This window comes from Arachis hypogaea, chromosome 20 (assembly GCF_003086295.3).
Source record: "Arachis hypogaea cultivar Tifrunner chromosome 20, arahy.Tifrunner.gnm2.J5K5, whole genome shotgun sequence".
In the NCBI taxonomy this organism is placed as follows: Eukaryota; Viridiplantae; Streptophyta; class Magnoliopsida; order Fabales; family Fabaceae; genus Arachis; species Arachis hypogaea.
The window spans coordinates 81,997,941-82,021,408 of record NC_092055.1 but is presented as its reverse complement, the minus strand read 5'-3'; the positions used below and the strand labels follow the sequence as shown (position 1 = coordinate 82,021,408).

The 23,468-nt window shown below is 39.9% G+C and overlaps 2 non-coding genes across 2 annotated transcripts; both read right to left on the bottom strand.

Annotated features, from left to right (window-relative positions):
• Positions 1 to 6,366: 6,366 nt before the first annotated feature.
• On the bottom strand, positions 6,367 to 6,470 carry LOC112787076 (small nucleolar RNA R71). Its single transcript, XR_003194512.1, has one exon. It is a non-coding gene; the product is annotated as a small nucleolar RNA R71 (small nucleolar RNA).
• Positions 6,471 to 13,488: 7,018 nt separating this feature from the next.
• On the bottom strand, positions 13,489 to 13,592 carry LOC112787065 (small nucleolar RNA R71). Its single transcript, XR_003194501.1, has one exon. It is a non-coding gene; the product is annotated as a small nucleolar RNA R71 (small nucleolar RNA).
• Positions 13,593 to 23,468: the final 9,876 nt, after the last annotated feature.

Below are 23,468 nucleotides of genomic sequence, written 5' to 3'. Positions count from 1 at the left end.
GGTCACGCATGCGAATCATCTGCGTTCTGCTCAAGGCACGCGTCCGCGTTTGTTACGCGTTCGCGTCACTGCCTTTTCGCGCTGGGCATGCGGCCGCGTCATCCATGCGTTCGCGTCGCTGCCAGTTTCTTCAAAAACTCCATTTTGTGCTTTCCTTCCATTTTTGTACGTTTCCTTTCCATCTTTTGAGTCATTCCTGCCTTAGGAGATCTGAAAATACTCAACACACAAATCACGGCATCGAATGGTAATAAAAGGTAATTAAAATAATTATTTTTAAAGCATAGGAAACATGTTTTTCACACATATCACATAATAAGGAAGGGAAAGTAAAACCATGCAATTTACATGAATAAGTGAGTGAAGGATTGAATAAATCACCTAAATTGAGCACAAAATACATCATAAAATTTGAGTTTATCAACCTCCCCACACTTAAACAATAGCATGTCCTCATGCTAAATCCAAGATGAAGAATAAGGTAAGGTTAAAGTGGTGGAATCTCATGCAATGCATTCTATCCTAAATGCAAACTACCTAAATGAATCATGCCATTCTAATTATTATTCACTTGTTTATAAAGCTTACATGTAGTCAAATTAATTTATATCCTCAAGGAATCATATATGCATAGCCAGACCCTAGATAATGTTAAAGCATTTTTACAATTGAGATGGGTAAAAATATTTCACAAACTTGTAAGACAATTAACAATTTAAGCAGAGATATATGGTGATGAGCTATTGAACCCTCACTGGATTTTATGTTTACTCTCTAGTCACTCAGTGTTTATTGGGTTAATCACTCTATTCTTACTCTCTATCCTTACTTTCTATAACTTTGTTCTTCATCTAACCAATCAACAATTATAGAATACAGACATACAAAAATTATGAGGTCTTTTCCAAGGTTGTAATGGGGCCAAGGTAAACTTAAGGGTATATGTATAGGGCTAAGTGAGCTAATAAGTGAATCCTTGATTAGTTTAAGATCTCACCTAACATACATACTTTATAAATCAAAAGTTTCTTTAACCTATTTGCCCAATTTTTCCACTTTGTATTGCAAGCTCATGCGTTAACTTTAACTTTGTCCCATGTGCATTGATTCTTTTTATTTTGCAATTGGGGAATTTTTGTATCCCCTTTTTTATTTAAATACTGAAAACTTTTTTTTTAATGCACATGGTAATTCAATTGTTTTCCTTTCACATGAGCATGTTTCCCAAATCTGTTTTTGAAACAACTTATTCTTTTTAAATTTCTACCTTGTTTCTATCATCCATGTTCCCATAAAGTTTTCCCACACTTAAATTATACAAAATACCTATCTTAAGCTAACCAAGGATTCAGCTTGGAATTTGTATTTTGTTTTTCTACTTAAGGCTAGTAATGTGGTTTATAGAACAAGAGGGGCTTAAAAAGCTCAAGGGGGCTAACAAGGGTGATGTAAAAGGTAGGCTAATTTGGGATAAGTGAGGAAAAATTCAAATGATGGCCTCAATCATCTCTTAGTATGTATCTATATTCTATAATTGGACATATAGATTAAAACAAAGTAAAGAACATCAGAATGAAAAAGAAGGGCAAAACACACAGGAATGAAATTTATAGTTTGAATGTAACCATACAATTAAGCTCAAAACTCACAGGCTGTGTATTCTCCAACTCAAACAGCAGATATCAATTATATATGTCATGCAACTAAAAATTAAGAGTTCCCATTATTCCCAATGTAAATATTAGGGTGGCCCTTAAAATCTTAGTGTTGTTCCTTGATGAAATGTTGTTAACTAACTAACATGTAATGCTATATATACAAGGTGTGTGGATTGTTTTATTATGTTAAAGTCTCTGGTTTACTTCCTTTTTTATTTTATTTTCAATTAAACCAAACTATTATATGCTAAAAGGGTAAACTATACTAATTAATCCACATATTCTATAACTAATAGGTTTAGAATTGCAAACTAAATTAAATGGTTAAAATATGAACTAAGGTGCAAAATGCAGAAATAAAGTAAAAATACATGAAAAGGACAATGTATAAGTACTGAAAAATAAAAATAAAGATAAAAGTACAGAAAAATAAACAAAATAAGAAAAAAGAGTCTATAGTGGTTCACCGAAAAGATACGCCAGAGATGGCGACCTCCCCACACTTAAAATATAGCATCGTCCTCAATGCTCACTCAAGCTGGATGTGAAGGAGTGTCATCTCCGGAAGGATGGGCTGCTGGAGTCTCTGAGGTGGCCTAGGGGTCTGCAGACTGGATGAGTGTAGGAGGATCTGTCTGCTGTAGTGGAGGCTCTGACTGTATAGAAATCTTGGGATCTGTGGCCTGTATCTGGTGTGGCTTCCCCTGCTGTGGCGCAGCCTGCTCTGGTCCTGCCTGGGCAGCCTGGGTAGGTGTCTCCTCCTCGTGATCGTCCTCCTCCACCTCAGATGTATCAGAAGGGGTGTCAGGCTCGGAGGGAATGTCGCCGCCGGATCGGATCATCAACTTGAGGTTTTCATAGTGTCGCTTGTTGCGATGCTCCATACGGTCCAAGCGGGCGAATAGTCGATGCACCAAGTGATAAATGAGCTCAAGGGCAGGTGGAGGTGCAGTGGGTGGGGCTGGTGTAGCAGTGGATGAAGAAGGGGCAGCTGATGGGGTGGCTGTCTCACCAGAAGCGGGGAGGAATGTGGGTCTATGGCCTAAAGCTAGAAACTTCTTGCTGTGAAGGATAATCTTCTTGCAGTCTGCAGCAGGTGGCTTCTCATCAGCAAGCTCCCAAGGCACGTCAGCTCGACGGCCGAGCTGGGTAATCAAATATGGGAAAGGAAGGGTGCCTCTGACATGGACCTTGGCCATATAGTGCCGGATGAATCGTGGCAGATACAGCTCCTTACCCTCCAGCACACAACAGAGAAGGGTGATCATAGTAGCAGGCATCTCCGTCTCATGAGTGCTCGGCATGACAAAGTTGCTCAGGATCTGGTGCCAGAGCCGAGCCTCATCATTCAGATACATAAGCTTGATTCCCTTAGGCATTGTTGTGTTCTTTCGCATGACCCATGGGACAGTAGGATCAAGGGCTATCCTCTGCTTGACAGTGATGCCAAGGCATCATAGGCTAGTTTCACTAGCATGTTTCTGTTAGTTTTAGTTGTTTTATGCATTTTCTTGAGCTTAAAGTAACCAAAAATGGTTAAATGAAGAACAAAGTAATGAACCATCCAAACAATATGATTTTGATGCAAATTCCATGAGTTTTAGTTATATTACTTAAATGCTATGAATGAAAGATTTCTCATGAAATTTTGCAAGACTTTGATGCAATTGTTTGGATGATTTCAGGGAAGAAGAGGCTAAGCAAGGAAGCAACAAAATCAATAAAGGAAGCTTGAATATCACATGTGGAGTTTAAGTTCCAGTTTAAGCCTAAACTGGAGCTTAAACGCCAAAATCATGAAGGATAAGAAATGCTGGGATTGAAGTTTAACCTCCAGTTTGACCTCAAACTGGAGGTTAAACGCCAGAATGAAAAGCCTCACTTAAGGAGCATTCCACGTTTAACCTCCAGTTTGACCTCAAACTGGAGGTTAAACGCCAGAATGAGTATGTCACCCAGGGAGGAGTTCCACGTTTAACCTCCAGTTTGACCTCAAACTGGAGGTTAAACGCCAGAACCAGGAAGAGTACCAGGGGCCATTCCACGTTTAAGCTCCAGTTTGACTCAAACTGGAGCTTAAACGTGTTCGATAGTTTTTTCACTCCAGGGTTGCTCTCTCCATCTCCACGTTTAACCTCCAGTTTGACCCCAAACTGGAGGTTAAACGTGTTCGACACCTCCAGGGCCACCATTCCAAGCTTCCACGTTTAACCTCCAGTTTGACCTCAAACTGGAGGTTAAACGTGTTCGACTTCCAGTATGCCTCCACCCTTTTCCACGTTTAACCTCCAGTTTGACCTCAAACTGGAGGTTAAACGTGTTCGACCTCCAGGGCTGCCCTTCCTATCTCCACGTTTAAGCTTCAGTTTAACCTTAAACTGAAGCTTAAACGTGTTCGACTACATGACTCTCCAGGGCTACCTTCTTCCATTTCCACGTTTAAGCTTCAGTTTAACCTTAACTGAAGCTTAAACGTGCTTCTACAAATGGCCTCACTGGAAGTGTCTGGCGTTTAAGTTGCAGTTTAAGCTTAAACTACAACTTAAACGCCACTCTTGAAAAGGGTTTCTGGGCCAAAAATATTGTGATTTAAGTTAGTCTTTGAGCACAATTATTAACTTAAACTTACTTTGGTATGAAACCCAATTGAATATCATGGTTTATGGGATTGGGCCTGAAGGATTGATGAGTTTGAAATCTCAATTTATTGAGTCATGTGTCATTATTTGATTATCACTAAGTTGGCTCAATAAATGTTACAGGATCTGGATTAACAACCTCATCAAGATTATGGATCATAAACCCAAGGCAAAAGGAAAGCAAGGAGAGGCCTCAAAGCCCAAGAAGCACAACTGAAGCTCAATATAGAAAGTGTATAAATAGGATAGAAGTTAAGTTAGAAAAAAGGCCTTTACTTTTACTTTTAGCTAGTTTCTTTTTCTTTGTAATTGAATTCAGAGCTATGATTCACTAAACCCCCTTTCATTGGGGTAGGGAGCTCTATTGTAATTCAATGAATCAATAATAGTTTATCTTCTTCTTCAATCTTTTCTCTTGAATTTTGTTAGAAAGCTTCTCGATCTAATTCCATTGAGTAGTTGTCTTGGGAAAGAGACTACTCATACTTGGAATCCTTCGGAGCCTTGGGAAAGGAATGGAGGATTCATGCTAGAGAAGCTTTCTCACAGTGGATTGGATTGGGGTTTGGATGGATATTGTGACATGTAATCCTACCAAATTGTGGTTCATGAAATTGTGTGGTATAATCAGTGATCAAGCATCATCTCTTCTTATGAACATTTAAACCAAGGGATTGGGAATTTGTTTGTTTTTAGAGAGCATTGGTGAGCCAAGGAATTGGGATCCAATCATATAAGATTGCCAAGCAAAATTCAATGAATGCATTGGTTGAGGAAGAGATTTACATGTTTTGATTCGGAGATTTCAATATCTCCTAAACCCAATGAATTCCCCATTTCTGATTTCCACTTTCTCTTTACATTCTGCAATTCAATTCTTGCAATCATCCCCATTCCCTGTTAATTTCAGCAATTTACATTCTGCTCTTTAATTCATGCAATTTAAGATTCAGCCATTTAATTTTCTTGTCATTTACTTTTCCCGCCAATTTTACATTCCGCAATTCTCATCTCAAATCTTGATTCCGCTCAACTAGAACACACTTCTAATCCGAATTGCTCACTCAACCAATCCTTGTGGGATTCGACCTCACTCTATTGTGAGTTTTTACTTGACGACGATAACCGGTGCACTTGCCGGAAGGAATTTTGCCGATCGTGCAATTTCCTAAATCGTAGCATAACACGTTTATGCGCATCAAGTTTATGGCGCCGTTGCCGGGGATTGGTTTTCGATTGACAATTCTCAAATTGGAAGCTAACTAGATTGAGCAATTTTTTCTTGCTTTGTTAATTCTGTTCTAAATACTTGTTGAATTTTAATTTCTGCACTTGGTTACATGCTTTCCTTCTTTATGCCTTTAAATTCATGCAACTAACTCACTGACTCACTAACTGTTTGAATTAATTCCTCAATTGAGCTAACCATACTCTTCCATTAACCAAGAGTATTTTACTTGTTTGTGTTTGAGCTGTGTTCTTGTATGACAGGTAGGAGAGGAGAGACATCAACTCCTCCATATACCGAACCGGAAAGGACCCTTCATAGACTTAGAAGAGAAGCAAGAGGGAAGAGAGTAGTGGGAGAAGAGGAATCTGAAGGAGAATCTGAGGACAATTTTGAGGAAGCTCTAGATCTCAACATGGATAGAGAAGTTCACAACCATGAGAGAGCTGATGGAAACAATGCCATTCCTGAGAGGAGGGTTCTTAGTTCATACATAAACCCAACCTCTAGGAATTGTGGTAGTAGCATCCAGAAACCACCCATTCAGGCCAACAATTTTGAGCTCAAGCCACAGCTAATATCATTGGTGGAAAATCATTGTTCCTTTGGAGGAAGTGCTAATGAAGACCCAAACCAACATCTCACAAAATTCCTGAGAATTTGTGACACTGTGAAGTCCAATGGAGTCCAGGAAGATGCCTATAAACTGCTTTTGTTCCCATTTTCACTTAGGGACAAAGCAGCTAAGTGGCTGGAATCATTCCCAAGGGGGAGTCTAACCACATGGGATGAGGTGGAAGGCAAGTTTCTGGCACGTTTCTACCCTCCACAAAAGGTCAATAGGCTTCGATCTGAGGTTCAGACTTTTAGACAACAAGATGGTGAAACTCTCTACGAGGCATGGGAGAGATTCAAGGATTTGACAAGGAAATGCCCACCAAACATGTTCCATGATTGGGTGCAATTGCACATCTTCTATGATGGACTCTCTTATGAATCAAGGAAGGCTGTAGACCATTCATCAGGAGGTTCATTGAACAAGAAAAAGACCGTGGAAGAAGCCATTGAAGTGATCGAGACAGTGGCTGAGAATGAGTACTACTATGCATCAGAAAGGCACAACACTAAGGGAGTCATGGAGCTGAACCATGTTGATACAATTCTAGCCCAAAACAAGGTGTTTGCCAAGCAACTAGCAGAGCTTACCAGGCAATTAGAAACAAAGCAAGTGGCTGCAATACACACACAAGATCAAGAGGAAGTAGGCATTGAAGGAGGTGATTGGGATGAGGTTAACTATGTGGGAAACCAACAAAGGCAATCATATGATCCACACTCCAACACTTACAACCCAGGCTGGAGAAACCACCCAAACTTTGGGTGGGGAAACCAACAAACCCAACCACAAAACCACAAACCTTACAACCACAACCAACAAAACAATGCCACATACCAAAACTCCAACCAAAGATCATACCAAGCCACACAAAACACTTACCCCCAATCATCATATCATGGCCAAAATAATCAACATACCCAACCTAATCCGAACCAACAATTTCAAGATCAATTAAACCGGATGGAAGGAATGATGGCAACCATGAGCCAAGACATAATTGAATTGAAGAGCTTCAGGGATGATGTGAGAACTACCTTGAGAAACCATGGTGAAAAACTCAAAAGGTTGGAATCTCAAGTAGGAGAGCTATCTCAACAGGCACCCAAATCAACTGCAGTGTTCCCTAGTGACACAGAAAAGAATCCTAAGGGGGAACAAAAGAGAGTAAGATGGGAAGAGTGCAAGGCCATCACCATATTGAAGGAAGTCTCAGAAGAAGGAGGAATCAGGTCCTCACAGCAGGAACCAGAAATCTTGAAAGAAGATATGGAAGAAGTTAAGCAGGAAAGTGGAACTGAGCAAGCCAAGGATCTGCAAAAAGGCATGATGGAAGTATACCAACCAAAAGCACCATTTCCTGAGAGGTTAGGAGGAGGTGAAAAAAGGAAAACCTATTCAAGGTTTCTAGAGACATTTAATTCTCTGCATGTCAATATTCCCTTTCTTGAGATTCTTCATCAAATGCCCACACACATCAAATATTTAAAGGAATTGTTAAGCAAGAAAAGAGTTTTGAAGGGAGGACAAACGGTAACAATGAACAAAGAATGCAGTGCTCTCATCAAGAAGGACACACTCTCTAAGAAAACGGACCCAGGAAGTTTTCATATCCCTTGCATCATAGGAGAAACAAAAATTGACAGAGGATTCTGTGATCTAGGAGCTAGCATAAATGTGATGCCTCTAACTCTGATGAAGAGGCTACAACTGAACGAGGTGAGATCCACTGATGTAATCATACAACTGGCTGACAAAACTCAGAAGCAAGCTGAAGGGGTAGTTGAAAATGTGCTGGTGAAAGTAGGAGATTATTATTTCCCCACAGACTTTGTCATTGTGGACATGGAGGAAAGCTATTTACACCCTATCATTCTGGGCAGACCATTTCTAGCCACTACTAGAGCGCTCATAGATGTAGAACAAGGAGAACTAATTCTGAGAATACATGATGAACAGCTCATGTTCAAAATCTTCAAACCTGCATCTGAACCTGAACCAGAATCTGAAAGGCCTAAAGATGATAGTAGCCATCCGTGTTTGGAGGAAAGTAATCCAGCAGCTGAGACTCTAAAACAGTCATTGGAAGGCAAACAAGAGTTGCAAGAGTTAGAGCCACAAGAATCAGTGGAAACAGATCAGAAGGATCCTCCTGACATAAAGGTCAATGAAGAAATCCTCAAGAGAAAGGGAAGAGTGATAGGGAGATTGCCAAGAGGATGGAGAAACAAGAAAATTCCCACTGAAGGTTTTTCTCCAGGGGATAAAGTGATCTCAAGTCATTATCTGCCAATCCCACCTGGCCTCAAGACCATTCCTTCCCAGCTCCCTCAAGTGTTCACAATCAAGAAAGTTCTTTCTATGGAACATTTAGAGGTCATGAATGAATCAAGAGGGGACGTTTTCATAGTGAGAGGAGAGGACGTCAAGCACTACAATCCACCCTAACAAGGGACAACCGTCAAGCTAATGACGTTAAACAAGCGCTTGTTGGGAGGCAACCCAACCTGAGGTAATACCTTTTTGCTGTTTCTTTCATTTGTTTCAATAAAAGGGGTAAAGTAGTTTCTGTGCATTGCAAAGAATTAAGTTTGGTGTTTCACACCAAACAATGAATTCATGGCTCCATAAGTCAAAGGGGAATGTGTGACTCTAAGTTTGGTGTTCCACCATAAAGATCAACTGAACACAACAACCTTTGAATTATGTGAAAGGAACAACTATTCTAAGCAGTCACAGAAATGCTTAAAACCCTTAGTAGCAACATCATTCCAAGATAACTCAAGGATTCAAAGAACACAGAGAAGTAAGTGGGAGACTAAGTTTGGTGTTCACACACCAACTTAAGAATCCGATACTTACCCACACATAGTTGAGCTAACCACTTAAGTGCTTGAGGAGCAAGCAACTTCATTACTCTTTGCAGGAAAGGAAACAAGAACCTTAAAGCAAGAAGCAACATTTAGGAAGAAGAAGGAGAAATCAAAGTGTTTCCTGACAACAAAGAGAAAACAAGGAATTTCACAAGGTGGTATTATTCCTTGATAATTCTTTAAAATGGTTAAACAAAAGCATGCGTGTTCTGGTTTAAACTGTAAATGTTGAATCTTTCTGGAATGTGTAGTTTTTTTTGTTAATTGCTTTGAATAAAGTGAATGCTTAGATGTTTGGATATAACTTCACCTTCTTAAACAAGTGCCTGCCATGCTTGTTCTGTTTCAAAAATAAAAGAAAAGTTTGAACAAAAGTAACTTGGCTAAATTAGTGACAAACCAAGTAGAATTAAGTGGTGGTATGCATGCTTGATTGTTTAGTCACATCACTAAAATTAGAGTGTAGAATTATCATTTTTTATGTAGAAGTAAAAATTGTCTATGGATCTTGATGAATAAATGTCTTTGGCCATGAAAAAAAAGAAAGAAAAAGGAAAAGAAAAAGCCACGGAAAAAGGCAACCAAAAAGCAAAAAAAAATTGAGAAAATAAGCTAGGCACCAATGGTTTGAACTTCTGAGACAAATGCCTGTGGTGTTTATGTATTAAGGATATGCTTGGATGAATAGGTTCGGAGGAGTGTTTCAACACTTGGTAACTTGGGTTAACTAACCCGGGATTATCAACCAAAAGTCCATTATCAAGAGCAACCTCAATACAAAACATTTAGTCACACAAAGAGGTGCTGGGCACCAATGTCTCAAGAAGAAATGTGAACTAAAATGCCTAAAGTGGATATGTGTAGTGCACTGATAAGAAAAAGAAAATGCCAAAGGCTTGTGCAACACATGACACTAAGCAAACAAGGAGCAAAAGAAGCTCTAAGAAAAGGAAAAGAAAAACAAAAGAAAAGTGCCAAAGACATAAGAATAACAGGAGGCCATAGCAATTTTTGATGGATGCAATGAAAAAGTGATAATCCTACCTGATAAGTATGAAAAAGTGATGCTGCAACTTTCTGCATAGAACCCTTCTGATGAACTTCAAATGCTTGCTAATATAGCCAATGTAATTACTTTCTGTTCATACTTTCTTCTCAAATAACTCAGGACTTGCTTAGGGACAAGCAAGTATTAAGTTTGGTGTTGTGATGCCAAGGCATCATAGGCTAGTTTCACTAGCATGTTTCTGTTAGTTTTAGTTGTTTTATGCATTTTCTTGAGCTTAAAGTAACCAAAAATGGTTAAATGAAGAACAAAGTAATGAACCATCCAAACAATATGATTTTGATGCAAATTCCATGAGTTTTAGTTATATTACTTAAATGCTATGAATGAAAGATTTCTCATGAAATTTTGCAAGACTTTGATGCAATTGTTTGGATGATTTCAGGGAAGAAGAGGCTAAGCAAGGAAGCAACAAAATCAATAAAGGAAGCTTGAATATCACATGTGGAGTTTAAGTTCCAGTTTAAGCCTAAACTGGAGCTTAAACGCCAAAATCATGAAGGATAAGAAATGCTGGGATTGAAGTTTAACCTCCAGTTTGACCTCAAACTGGAGGTTAAACGCCAGAATGAAAAGCCTCACTTAAGGAGCATTCCACGTTTAACCTCCAGTTTGACCTCAAACTGGAGGTTAAACGCCAGAATGAGTATGTCACCCAGGGAGGAGTTCCACGTTTAACCTCCAGTTTGACCTCAAACTGGAGGTTAAACGCCAGAACCAGGAAGAGTACCAGGGGCCATTCCACGTTTAAGCTCCAGTTTGACTCAAACTGGAGCTTAAACGTGTTCGATAGTTTTTTCACTCCAGGGTTGCTCTCTCCATCTCCACGTTTAACCTCCAGTTTGACCCCAAACTAGAGGTTAAACGTGTTCGACACCTCCAGGGCCACCATTCCAAGCTTCCACGTTTAACCTCCAGTTTGACCTCAAACTGGAGGTTAAACGTGTTCGACTTCCAGTATGCCTCCACCCTTTTCCACGTTTAACCTCCAGTTTGACCTCAAACTGGAGGTTAAACGTGTTCGACCTCCAGGGCTGCCCTTCCTATCTCCACGTTTAAGCTTCAGTTTAACCTTAAACTGAAGCTTAAACGTGTTCGACTACATGACTCTCCAGGGCTACCTTCTTCCATTTCCACGTTTAAGCTTCAGTTTAACCTTAACTGAAGCTTAAACGTGCTTCTACAAATGGCCTCACTGGAAGTGTCTGGCGTTTAAGTTGCAGTTTAAGCTTAAACTACAACTTAAACGCCACTCTTGAAAAGGGTTTCTGGGCCAAAAATATTGTGATTTAAGTTAGTCTTTGAGCACAATTATTAACTTAAACTTACTTTGGTATGAAACCCAATTGAATATCATGGTTTATGGGATTGGGCCTGAAGGATTGATGAGTTTGAAATCTCAATTTATTGAGTCATGTGTCATTATTTGATTATCACTAAGTTGGCTCAATAAATGTTACAGGATCTGGATCAACAACCTCATCAAGATTATGGATCATAAACCCAAGGCAAAAGGAAAGCAAGGAGAGGCCTCAAAGCCCAAGAAGCACAACTGAAGCTCAATATAGAAAGTGTATAAATAGGATAGAAGTTAAGTTAGAAAAAAGGCCTTTACTTTTACTTTTAGCTAGTTTCTTTTTCTTTGTAATTGAATTCAGAGCTATGATTCACTAAACCCCCTTTCATTGGGGTAGGGAGCTCTATTGTAATTCAATGAATCAATAATAGTTTATCTTCTTCTTCAATCTTTTCTCTTGAATTTTGTTAGAAAGCTTCTCGATCTAATTCCATTGAGTAGTTGTCTTGGGAAAGAGACTACTCATACTTGGAATCCTTCGGAGCCTTGGGAAAGGAATGGAGGATTCATGCTAGAGAAGCTTTCTCACAGTGGATTGGATTGGGGTTTGGATGGATATTGTGACATGTAATCCTACCAAATTGTGGTTCATGAAATTGTGTGGTATAATCAGTGATCAAGCATCATCTCTTCTTATGAACATTTAAACCAAGGGATTGGGAATTTGTTTGTTTTTAGAGAGCATTGGTGAGCCAAGGAATTGGGATCCAATCATATAAGATTGCCAAGCAAAATTCAATGAATGCATTGGTTGAGGAAGAGATTTACATGTTTTGATTCGGAGATTTCAATATCTCCTAAACCCAATGAATTCCCCATTTCTGATTTCCACTTTCTCTTTACATTCTGCAATTCAATTCTTGCAATCATCCCCATTCCCTTTTAATTTCAGCAATTTACATTCTGCTCTTTAATTCATGCAATTTAAGATTCAGCCATTTAATTTTCTTGTCATTTACTTTTCCCGCCAATTTTACATTCCGCAATTCTCATCTCAAATCTTGATTCCGCTCAACTAGAACACACTTCTAATCCGAATTGCTCACTCAACCAATCCTTGTGGGATTCGACCTCACTCTATTGTGAGTTTTTACTTGACGACGATAACCGGTGCACTTGCCGGAAGGAATTTTGCCGATCGTGCAATTTCCTAAATCGTAGCATAACACGTTTATGCGCATCAAGTTTATGGCGCCGTTGCCGGGGATTGGTTTTCGATTGACAATTCTCAAATTGGAAGCTAACTAGATTGAGCAATTTTTTCTTGCTTTGTTAATTCTGTTCTAAATACTTGTTGAATTTTAATTTCTGCACTTGGTTACATGCTTTCCTTCTTTATGCCTTTAAATTCATGCAACTAACTCACTGACTCACTAACTGTTTGAATTAATTCCTCAATTGAGCTAACCATACTCTTCCATTAACCAAGAGTATTTTACTTGTTTGTGTTTGAGCTGTGTTCTTGTATGACAGGTAGGAGAGGAGAGACATCAACTCCTCCATATACCGAACCGGAAAGGACCCTTCATAGACTTAGAAGGGAAGCAAGAGGGAAGAGAGTAGTGGGAGAAGAGGAATCTGAAGGAGAATCTGAGGACAATTTTGAGGAAGCTCTAGATCTCAACATGGATAGAGAAGTTCACAACCATGAGAGAGCTGATGGAAACAATGCCATTCCTGAGAGGAGGGTTCTTAGTTCATACATAAACCCAACCTCTGGGAATTGTGGTAGTAGCATCCAGAAACCACCCATTCAGGCCAACAATTTTGAGCTCAAGCCACAGCTAATATCATTGGTGGAAAATCATTGTTCCTTTGGAGGAAGTGCTAATGAAGACCCAAACCAACATCTCACAAAATTCCTGAGAATTTGTGACACTGTGAAGTCCAATGGAGTCCAGGAAGATGCCTATAAACTGCTTTTGTTCCCATTTTCACTTAGGGACAAAGCAGCTAAGTGGCTGGAATCATTCCCAAGGGGGAGTCTAACCACATGGGATGAGGTGGAAGGCAAGTTTCTGGCACGTTTCTACCCTCCACAAAAGGTCAATAGGCTTCGATCTGAGGTTCAGACTTTTAGACAACAAGATGGTGAAACTCTCTACGAGGCATGGGAGAGATTCAAGGATTTGACAAGGAAATGCCCACCAAACATGTTCCATGATTGGGTGCAATTGCACATCTTCTATGATGGACTCTCTTATGAATCAAGGAAGGCTGTAGACCATTCATCAGGAGGTTCATTGAACAAGAAAAAGACCGTGGAAGAAGCCATTGAAGTGATCGAGACAGTGGCTGAGAATGAGTACTACTATGCATCAGAAAGGCACAACACTAAGGGAGTCATGGAGCTGAACCATGTTGATACAATTCTAGCCCAAAACAAGGTGTTTGCCAAGCAACTAGCAGAGCTTACCAGGCAATTAGAAACAAAGCAAGTGGCTGCAATACACACACAAGATCAAGAGGAAGTAGGCATTGAAGGAGGTGATTGGGATGAGGTTAACTATGTGGGAAACCAACAAAGGCAATCATATGATCCACACTCCAACACTTACAACCCAGGCTGGAGAAACCACCCAAACTTTGGGTGGGGAAACCAACAAACCCAACCACAAAACCACAAACCTTACAACCACAACCAACAAAACAATGCCACATACCAAAACTCCAACCAAAGATCATACCAAGCCACACAAAACACTTACCCCCAATCATCATATCATGGCCAAAATAATCAACATACCCAACCTAATCCGAACCAACAATTTCAAGATCAATTAAACCGGATGGAAGGAATGATGGCAACCATGAGCCAAGACATAATTGAATTGAAGAGCTTCAGGGATGATGTGAGAACTACCTTGAGAAACCATGGTGAAAAACTCAAAAGGTTGGAATCTCAAGTAGGAGAGCTATCTCAACAGGCACCCAAATCAACTGCAGTGTTCCCTAGTGACACAGAAAAGAATCCTAAGGGGGAACAAAAGAGAGTAAGATGGGAAGAGTGCAAGGCCATCACCATATTGAAGGAAGTCTCAGAAGAAGGAGGAATCAGGTCCTCACAGCAGGAACCAGAAATCTTGGCAGTGAGGAGCTGGTCAGCCTTCTCCTGCGGAGTAAAATGCTTTTACCGCCAGGAGTCATCATGCATAATATCCAGGATAGACATAGAGGATTCACCTCTTTTCCTTTTTCCAGTGGTTGCCTTGCCTTTTCCTTTTCTTTGAGGGTCAGACATCCTGAAAAGTAGAAATTCCAGGATATAAATGAAGAACAGAGCAGGAAAACATGTAGGCAAATAGAATAATGGCAATATAAGCACATAGTGGCAAAAGAGCAGTAGAATTATGAGATGAGTTAAGTATCTGTGCATAAGGGATTGTATTTGAGTTAGGAATCCGAGATGAAAAATCACAATCCAAAATGTAATATAAATAGAATTTATGTTAATTAGGAAAAACCATAATCATGCCTTGAGTTAAAAAGTTAAAGGTAATAGTTAAAAACCAAAAAGAGAAGTTTGAAATTTAGATCGTTTAGTATTGAGAAAGAGGTTAGAAAGTGGAAATCAGTGAGTGAGTAAAAAGAAAGTCAGAGTAAGTGGCATGATGATCGGTTTTTCAGTAACAAGAATTTCACAATTATAAGCAACAGTCAACTCATATTCAAGCAAGGAAATCAGGTTGATGATGATTCATATAGATATGGAAATAGCAAAAATTGAAATCGAATCATCAAAAGTGCAATTTATTAACCAGGAAATCGAAAAGAATAAGAATGCTGGCCCGGGCATTCAAGAATTGGTTTGGTAAAAGCTAAGTAATGAAAAATTCAAAGTGGCCAAAACCAATGAATGAATGAGAAGGAAACAATTTGCAGAAAATTGGGCAGCATTCTGGCTAAAATTGGATGTTCCCGGGTAATAAACAGCAAGCAGAATAGTTCATATAAGGTAAAATAAGGCTGCAAAAACACAAAAGTAATGTGAACATGAAAGAGCAATGGAACAGCAGCATGAAACAGTGAAGAACAGCATATGAACAGTATTAACATCACAGCAACATCAGAATTGTGAAAATTATAAAACAAGTAGCAAGAACAACGCAATTAACAGGTCTAAATCCACTAATCACATCCTAGCTACCTAACCACCTAGAATCCACTACAACATGTATCTCTAACTATCTTAAGTTTGAACAGAAACTGAAAATATGCAAATAACTATGAATGAAAGAAAAATGGCGTTTGGCAGAATCTGGTAGGCGTATGAACTACGGTAGGGATCAGAGAGATGGCGGGGGTGTGGTGGTGGTGGTGCTGACGCGGCGGTGAAGGGCGGTTGGCGCAGCGGTGGGTGGCTGTTCGGTGGCAGGGGGTTCGGGTGGGGTTTAATGGTGGTGGGTAAGAAGAAAGGGGGGTGAGGGTGGTGGTGGTGGGAGGCGCGGTGGTGATGGCATGGTGGTGGTGGTTGGCCACGGTGGGGGCAGCGGTGGTGGAGGGAAGAAGAGAAGAGAGAGAGAAGAAGGGGAGGGAAGGAAGAAGGAGGGGTGGGCGTCGCGGTGGGTCCGGGTAGTTGGGGGTTGTTGGGGTGGTGGTATTGGAATGGGGAGCAGAGAGGGAGCAGAGGGAGGTTGGGGGGAAAGAGAATGAGGGCGCGATGGGGTAGGGTTTCGCATGACTGGGGGTTAATGGATTTAAATCCACGCGAACGCGTAGGGCACGCGATTGCATGGCTAGGATGAAATGGGGTTGATGTGGTCGCGTGGTTGACGCGATCGCATGGAATGGATAAAAGATGAATGACGCGGTCGCGTGGTTGATGCGACCGCGTCGCTGAAAATTGTGCTAAACGCACAATTCCAGCGTCGTTTCATCGCAACTCTTTGTCTCCATTTAGGGTGGTATGCAATCCACGCGACGCGGATGCGTCACTCACGCTTTCGCGTGGGATGGGTGTTTTGCAAGTGACGCGTTCGCGTGATGGACGCGAACGCGTGAGCCGTTTTGTGCTAAACGCATGACAGCCGCACGATTCCAGCCCAGATTTCTGGGCATTGGATTTTTACGCCGATTTCCAGATAACGTGTTCGCGTGATTGACGCGGACGTGTGGGAGGTAGTTTTCGCAACTGATGCGAACGCGTTAGCAACGCGGTCGCGTCGCACGCTTCTCTCTTTTTTTTTATATTATACAATTATGCAATTATGCAATGCTATTGAATAATATTCAGGTTCAATGAAAAAATATATAATATAAAAACAAACAACACAAAATAAAATTGAAAAAGAAACGATCATACCATGGTGGGTTGTCTCCCACCTAGCACTTTTAGTTAAAGTCCTTAAGTTGGACATTAGATGAGATTCCTGTTATGGTGGCTTATGCTTAAATTCATCAAGAAATCTCCACCATTGTTTGGAATGCCAATAGCCTCCAAGGTCCCAAACTAGGCATGTAAAGCTTTTGAGCAGCTTCAACGAGATTCTCAGGCTCCCGGGGTGATGAATATCAGAATATTTTCCAGGATCCTAAACTTTGCTTTTAAATTTGCCTTTGTCTTGATCTACATTTTTCCATCCGGGCGGTTTAGAAATTAGATGACCAAACATTTTCCGAGACCCATTCAATTGAACATGATACCAATCCGTGCACTTTGAATTGAAGCGTGGAACCTTATTAAATCTTGCGCACCAGCTCTGAGTACGAGCCATTTCCCTCTTACTCTTAAAGCCGCAGAGAGCTCTAAGCTGGCCATCTGTTTCAAGCAAACCATATTCAAGTGGAAAAGTAAAGATAAAGGTTAAGGATTGTACCCACTTGAAGCTTGTATTAGGTGGTAATAGCCTTGGGATAGGTGTTTCCAGTGGTTCTGTAAGTTCTACTCCCTTGTAATCTTCTGTGAATTCCTCCACTTTGTTGCAAGAGTCTTCAACTGAAATTGCGTCCTGATCAAAGTCTTCTATGTCTTCCTCGTCACTCAAGTCATAAGCTGGAGGTTGAGAGAAATCTACCTCCGCATCATCTTCGTATTCACTTGGGGAAGATTCTTCAATCTCAGAGAATTCACTTGCGGATGCAAGTTCATTACTAGGAGATCTTGACTTGTGACTATCATCATCAAGAAAACTTGCGTCTTGGGTTATTCCGTCTAGTTCTTCATAAAATACCTACTTTGGGGGTTGTGCACTATCCTCCTTAGCATCATTAGTAACGTCCTTGACGGAATTTTTCACAACTCTGGATTCCCATGGAGGTTCAGCATCTCCTAAATCTTCAATCAGTACTTCTTCTTCTTGGATAATTTGAGCTTCCTCCAATTGTTCCAGAACAAAGTTATGCTCGTTACTGCCCACTGGGGTTTCTAGTGTCTCTTTCATGCTACGTTTGTCATTAGATTCTCCACATAAAGCTATTGGAGTTCCTTGAGTGTCTAAACGTCTGGAAGATAATTGATGTATTGCTTGCTCCAGCTGATGAAGGATTGTATGAAGTTGATCTACTGTTTCCTTGAGGCGAGCCTGTGATTCTCGAGGTGATGGATATGGACATGGTACATAGGGAAGTAGTGGTGTTTGGGAGTAATTGGATTGGAATTGGGGTAAATAAGGGTCATACGGTGGTGAATGGTGAAAAGGAGCTTGTGAGTGTGGTGGTTCGAAGTTATGTTGAGAGGATAGTCTATAAGCACAGGGTGGGGCTTGTTGGTAACTACCAGGAGGTCCACCATATCTATCAGCTTGGTACGCATTGTAGAATGGTCTTTGTCCATGATATCTTGGAAGGTGTTGTTGCCGAAAAGGTTGATCAGATCCTCTTGGCTCCATCCATCTTTGATTTCTTAGACCTTGATGCATATTCCTGTTATAGCTTCTATTCCTTTCAACAAATTCAGAACCAAACTCAAAGCAAGAGGGGTGAGAGTTCATAGTAGAAATAAAAGAGAAGAACAAAAACGAATAAAAAAGTAAAAGAAAAATATTTACAATAACCAATAATAAGGCACACGTTTGCAAGTCCCCGGCAACGGCGCCATTTTGAAGAGAGAGCTTTTGCGTGGTCTAGAATTCATAATAAATTTCCGTTGCAAGTATAGCTTCTAAACCAACAAAAGTCCTTTCTTACAAACGTTTTGGTTGTCACAAGTAACAAACCCCTTAAAAATTGATAACCGAAGTATTCAAACCTCGAGTCGTCTTCTCAAGGAACTGCAGGAAGGTAGGTTCTTATTATTGGTTATGAGTTTTGTAAACTGGGGGTTTTGAGAGTAAGGAACAAGTAATTTAATGACAAGTAAAATAAATAAATAACTATAAAATAAACTCTTGGCAAGGTATGAAAATTCGGAAGTCCTATCCTAGTTATTCTTATGAGAATTGAAGTTAATCCCACTTAGTTAACCTTTACGAAAGCAAAGGAAAGTCAAGTGGACTAATTAGTTAGATTCCCAAGTCCTAGCCAAATCCTAAGGAAAGACTAGAGTTAGTGGAATTCCAGTCAATTAGAGGAATTAATCAACAATCACGATGAATTTAATAACTCAAGAGCTTCCAGTTAATCAATTGAAGCCAAGGATACGAAAAGCTAAATAACAATTATAAATCTGAAATGCCTCAATTGCATTAATAAGAGAAAATCAATCTAAACATAGAGAGTTCATAAGCCAATTTGGCAACAAAAATAATTAAAGGAAAGCTATAAAATATCTGAAAGCAAAAGAGAAATATAAAGTAAAAGGAATGTTGAACCTGATAAAGAGTTGAAATACTAAATTGAAATAATAAGAAATCCTAATCCTAAAATGTAAGAGAGAGGAGAGAACCTCTCCCTCTAAAAACTACATCTAAATCATGAAAAATGAATAATTGGAGAGCTCTCTTTTGAATGGATGCATTCCCCCACTTTATAAACTCTAATATGTGTTTTCTGGACTTGGATCTGGGCCAAAAAGGGCTTCAGAAATCGCTGGTAGCGTTTTCTGCAGTTTCTGCACATGGCGTCTGTCACGCGTCCGCGTGGGTCACGCGGTCGCGTCATGTGGGAGTTTTCCTTATCACGCGTTCGCTTTGGTCACGCATGCGCGTCATCTGCGTTCTGCTCAAGGCATGCGTCCGCGTTAGTCACGCGTTCGCGTCGCTGCCTTTTCGTGCTGGGCATGCGGCCGCGTCGTCCATGCGTTCGCGTCGCTGCCAGTTTCTTCAAAAACTCCATTTTGTGCTTTCCTTCCATTTTTGTACGTTTCCTTTCCATCTTTTGAGTCATTCCTGCCTTAGGAGATCTGAAAATACTCAACACACAAATCACGACATCGAATGGTAATAAAAGGTAATTAAAATAATTATTTTTAAAGCATAGGAAGCATGTTTTTCACACATATCACATAATAAGGAAGGAAAAGTAAAACCATGCAATTTACATGAATAAGTGAGTGAAGGATTGAATAAATCACCTAAATTGAGCACAAAATACATCATAAAATATGGGTTTATCAATCACTTATCCTCTAGTGAGGATGAAGACACTAGGGAAGAGCAAGTTGCTCGTACAAAGCCTTTGGAGGAAAAACCTCCACTACTTACCAAAGAACTCCATGCTTTCGTTCAGCAAGGGCTACCTCAGAAGGTTCCAGACCCTGGACGCTTTCTGATTCCTTGCACCATAGGCACTATGACCTTTGAAAAGGCTCTGTGTGACCTAGGATCAAGCATTAACCTCATGCCACTCTCTATAATGGAAAAATTGGGATCCTTAAGGTACGAACTACACACGCCTCTTTAGAGATGGCAGACAAGACCATAAAGAAGTCATGTGGCTTAGTGGAGGATGTCTTGGTTAAAATTGAAAACAACTACATCTCGACAAACTTCATAGTCTTAGATATAGGAGAAGATGAGGATGACTGTGTAATCCTTGGAAGGCCTTTCATAACCACAGCTAATGCTATCATTGATGTGGCTAAGGGAGAACTAACCTTAAAGTTAGGGAGGATCACATCTTATTCAAGATGCCTCATCCTAGCTCTCCCTCTAAAAGAGAGATAACAATACAACACCTAGTGTGCCAACCCTCTCTTTCTGTGCAGAGCTCTGCAGAGCCCCCAGACATCAATTCTAAGTTTGGTGTTGGGATCCCTCAACAAGCTCTAAGGACAAAGGTATTAAAAGGAAATTACCTAAAGGCTGGAAGGACAAGAAAGTCCCAACTGAAGGCCTCTCACCTGGCATGAGAGTTGTCTTCACTAAAAAGCCAGCCTTACCACATACAGTGAGTCGTGTCCTATCTCTAGAGCATGTAGAGCTCATCCATGAGAGGATAGGTAGAAAATTCACTGTCAAGGGCAAAAATCTGAGCCCATACTCACCTCTGTAAGGAGCTAAGGGTCAAGCTAGTGACTTTAAAAGAGCGCTTGTTTGGAGGCAACCCAATTTTACTCAACCATTTTTATTTCCTTTTTTTTGTTTTTTTTTTTAGTTGTCAGAGTCATGATCATATGTAACATCAAGAGACAAAATTCACAGCAGTGAAAATAGAACACTCCAAGTGGAGTGTTAAAGTTGAACACCAGCGAGGAAGCCCTCCTGGGCGTTCAAACGTCAATGTGGAGAAGCAAGGAATCTAGAATTCCTTAGCCTCTCAGAACCAAGAGGTCCCACAGAAGCTTCACCTACCCCACCTTCTTCCCTATTGATCATATTTGCTCGAGGACGAGCAAAATCTTAAGTTTGGTGTTGTAAAATCTTTGCTTTTTAACTTCTACCACTCCTAAGTATGGAAGAAGAGGATGGAGCAAACCAGGAAGCATGCAAAAGAGCCTGTGCAGCCGCCTCAACAAAGACAAAGAAGTGACATTGAAGAGATCAAGCACTACATTGGATCCTCAAGGAGGAGCACTAGCCACCATCACTCAAGTGGATTCGTTCTCTTTACACCACTTTCCTATTATTTTTCTATTTTTTGTCTATTTATTTATCTATTCTCTAGTTCTAGTTGCAAGATCATTTGCATTGATGTCTTAAAGTTGTAAAATGTTCCATATATCTTTCACCTTGCTTAAATAAAATATTTTATTTCAAAAGAATTGAGAGATGCATGAATTTCAAGTCTAAAATAAGATTAGTTTAATTAGTTTGATGTGGTGTCATTTGCTTTTGTTTTCTGAATGTATGAAATAAACAATGCATATTTGAAGTTGAAATTTATGAATGTTTGCTCTTGACAGAATAAGGAAAAAGGAAAAGTATTATTGATAATCTGAAAAATCTGAAAATTGATTATTGAAGCAAGAAAAAGCAGCAAAAAGCAAAAGAAAAAGCATGTTGCAAAAGAAAAAAATATATATGCATGCAAAAGAAAAAAAATGGAAAAAAAAAGAAAAAAAAAGAAAAAAGCAAAAAAATCCATTACTACCCAAAAATGCAGGAAAAGGAGGGCAGATTGAAAAAGCCAGTAACCTTTTAAACGAAAAGGCAAGGGTAAAAGGACCCAAGGCTTTGAGCATTAATAGATAGGAGGGCCCACAGGAATAAAATCCTGGCCTAAGCGGCTCATCTAAGATGTCCCTAACCATGTGCATGTAGCGTGAAGGTGTCAAGTGAAAAGCTTGAGACTGAGCGGTTAAGGTTGTGGTCCAAAGGAAAAAGAGTGTGCTTAAGAACTCTAGACACCTCTATCTGAGGACTCTAGCAAACCTGAGTCACAATCTGAAAAGGTTCACCCAGTTAAAGTGTCTGTGGCATTATTGTATCCGGTGGTAATACTGGAAAACAAGGGGTTTAGGATCACGGCCAAGACTCTGAAAGCTGTGTTCAAGAATCAAAATAACCTTAACTAAGAGAGTCAATAATATCATCTGGATTCTAAGTTCCTAAAGATGCCAACATCTCTGAGTTTCAACGGATAGTGAAATGCTAAAACTCTTCAGAAGCAAAAAGTTACTAAGTCCCACTCATCTAATTTTAACTAAGCTTCATTTGAAACTTAGAAATTTATTGTATCTTAATTTTATTTTTATCCTATTGTGTTTTTAGTTTCTTGGGGACAAGCAACGGTTCAAGTTTGGTATTGCGATGAGCAGATATTTTATACGCTTTTCGACATCATTCCATATAGTTTTTAGTAATTTTTATTTAGTTTTTATTAAGTTTTTATAGATTTTAGTGTTAAATTCACATTTTTGGATTCTACTATGAGTTTTTGTGTTTTTGGGCAATTTTAGGTATTTTTTGGCGAAAATTGAAGAGCTGGAGCAGAAGTCTGATTCAGAGACAGAGAAAGCACTGCAGACGTTGTCTGGATCTACCTGCCTGCATTCGGAAGAGCTTTTTTGGTGCTATAGAAGTCCAAATGGATCAGTCTCAAAATCTATGGAAAGCAGACTTCCAGTGCTTTCCAGCAATATATAATAGTTTATACTTTGCTTCGGATTAGTAGGCCCAAAACGGGCGTCCAACGCCAACTTCATGCCCACTTCCAGCGTCCAGCGCCCAAAGAGCAGAGCCCAGTGTCCAAAGGCCCAGAGAGGATCCCCTAGCTGGCGTTCCATGCCAAAGAGACCTCATAGCATGTGGATCTCATCAAAGCTCAGCCCAAACACTCACCAAGAGGGCCCCAGAAGTAAATTTTAGCACTAAATAGATTGTTTTACCCTTACTAGTGATTAGTTTATTATTTAAAGGATTTAATTCATGTAACACGCATACATATCATATACTTATCATACACCATTCAGCCCTATTTTCATTTTTACTTTGTTTTTACCTTCAGTATGAGTTTCTAAACCTCCTAGGTTGAGGGGAGGAGCCCTGTTGAGTCCTACGGATTAATAAAAGTATTACTGTTTTTCTTCGATCCGTGTTTGATTAATTCTAAGATATATATTCGTTCTTCATCAATATGAATGCATTGAACTGGCATAAGGTTATCACATTCTACATGGGTTTAGAGTGCGTCTTTCATCGGACAATGATGAACCACCAGCTTGAATATACATCTCTCAGATGGCTAATCCATGATTTCGTTGGGGACTTTTCGA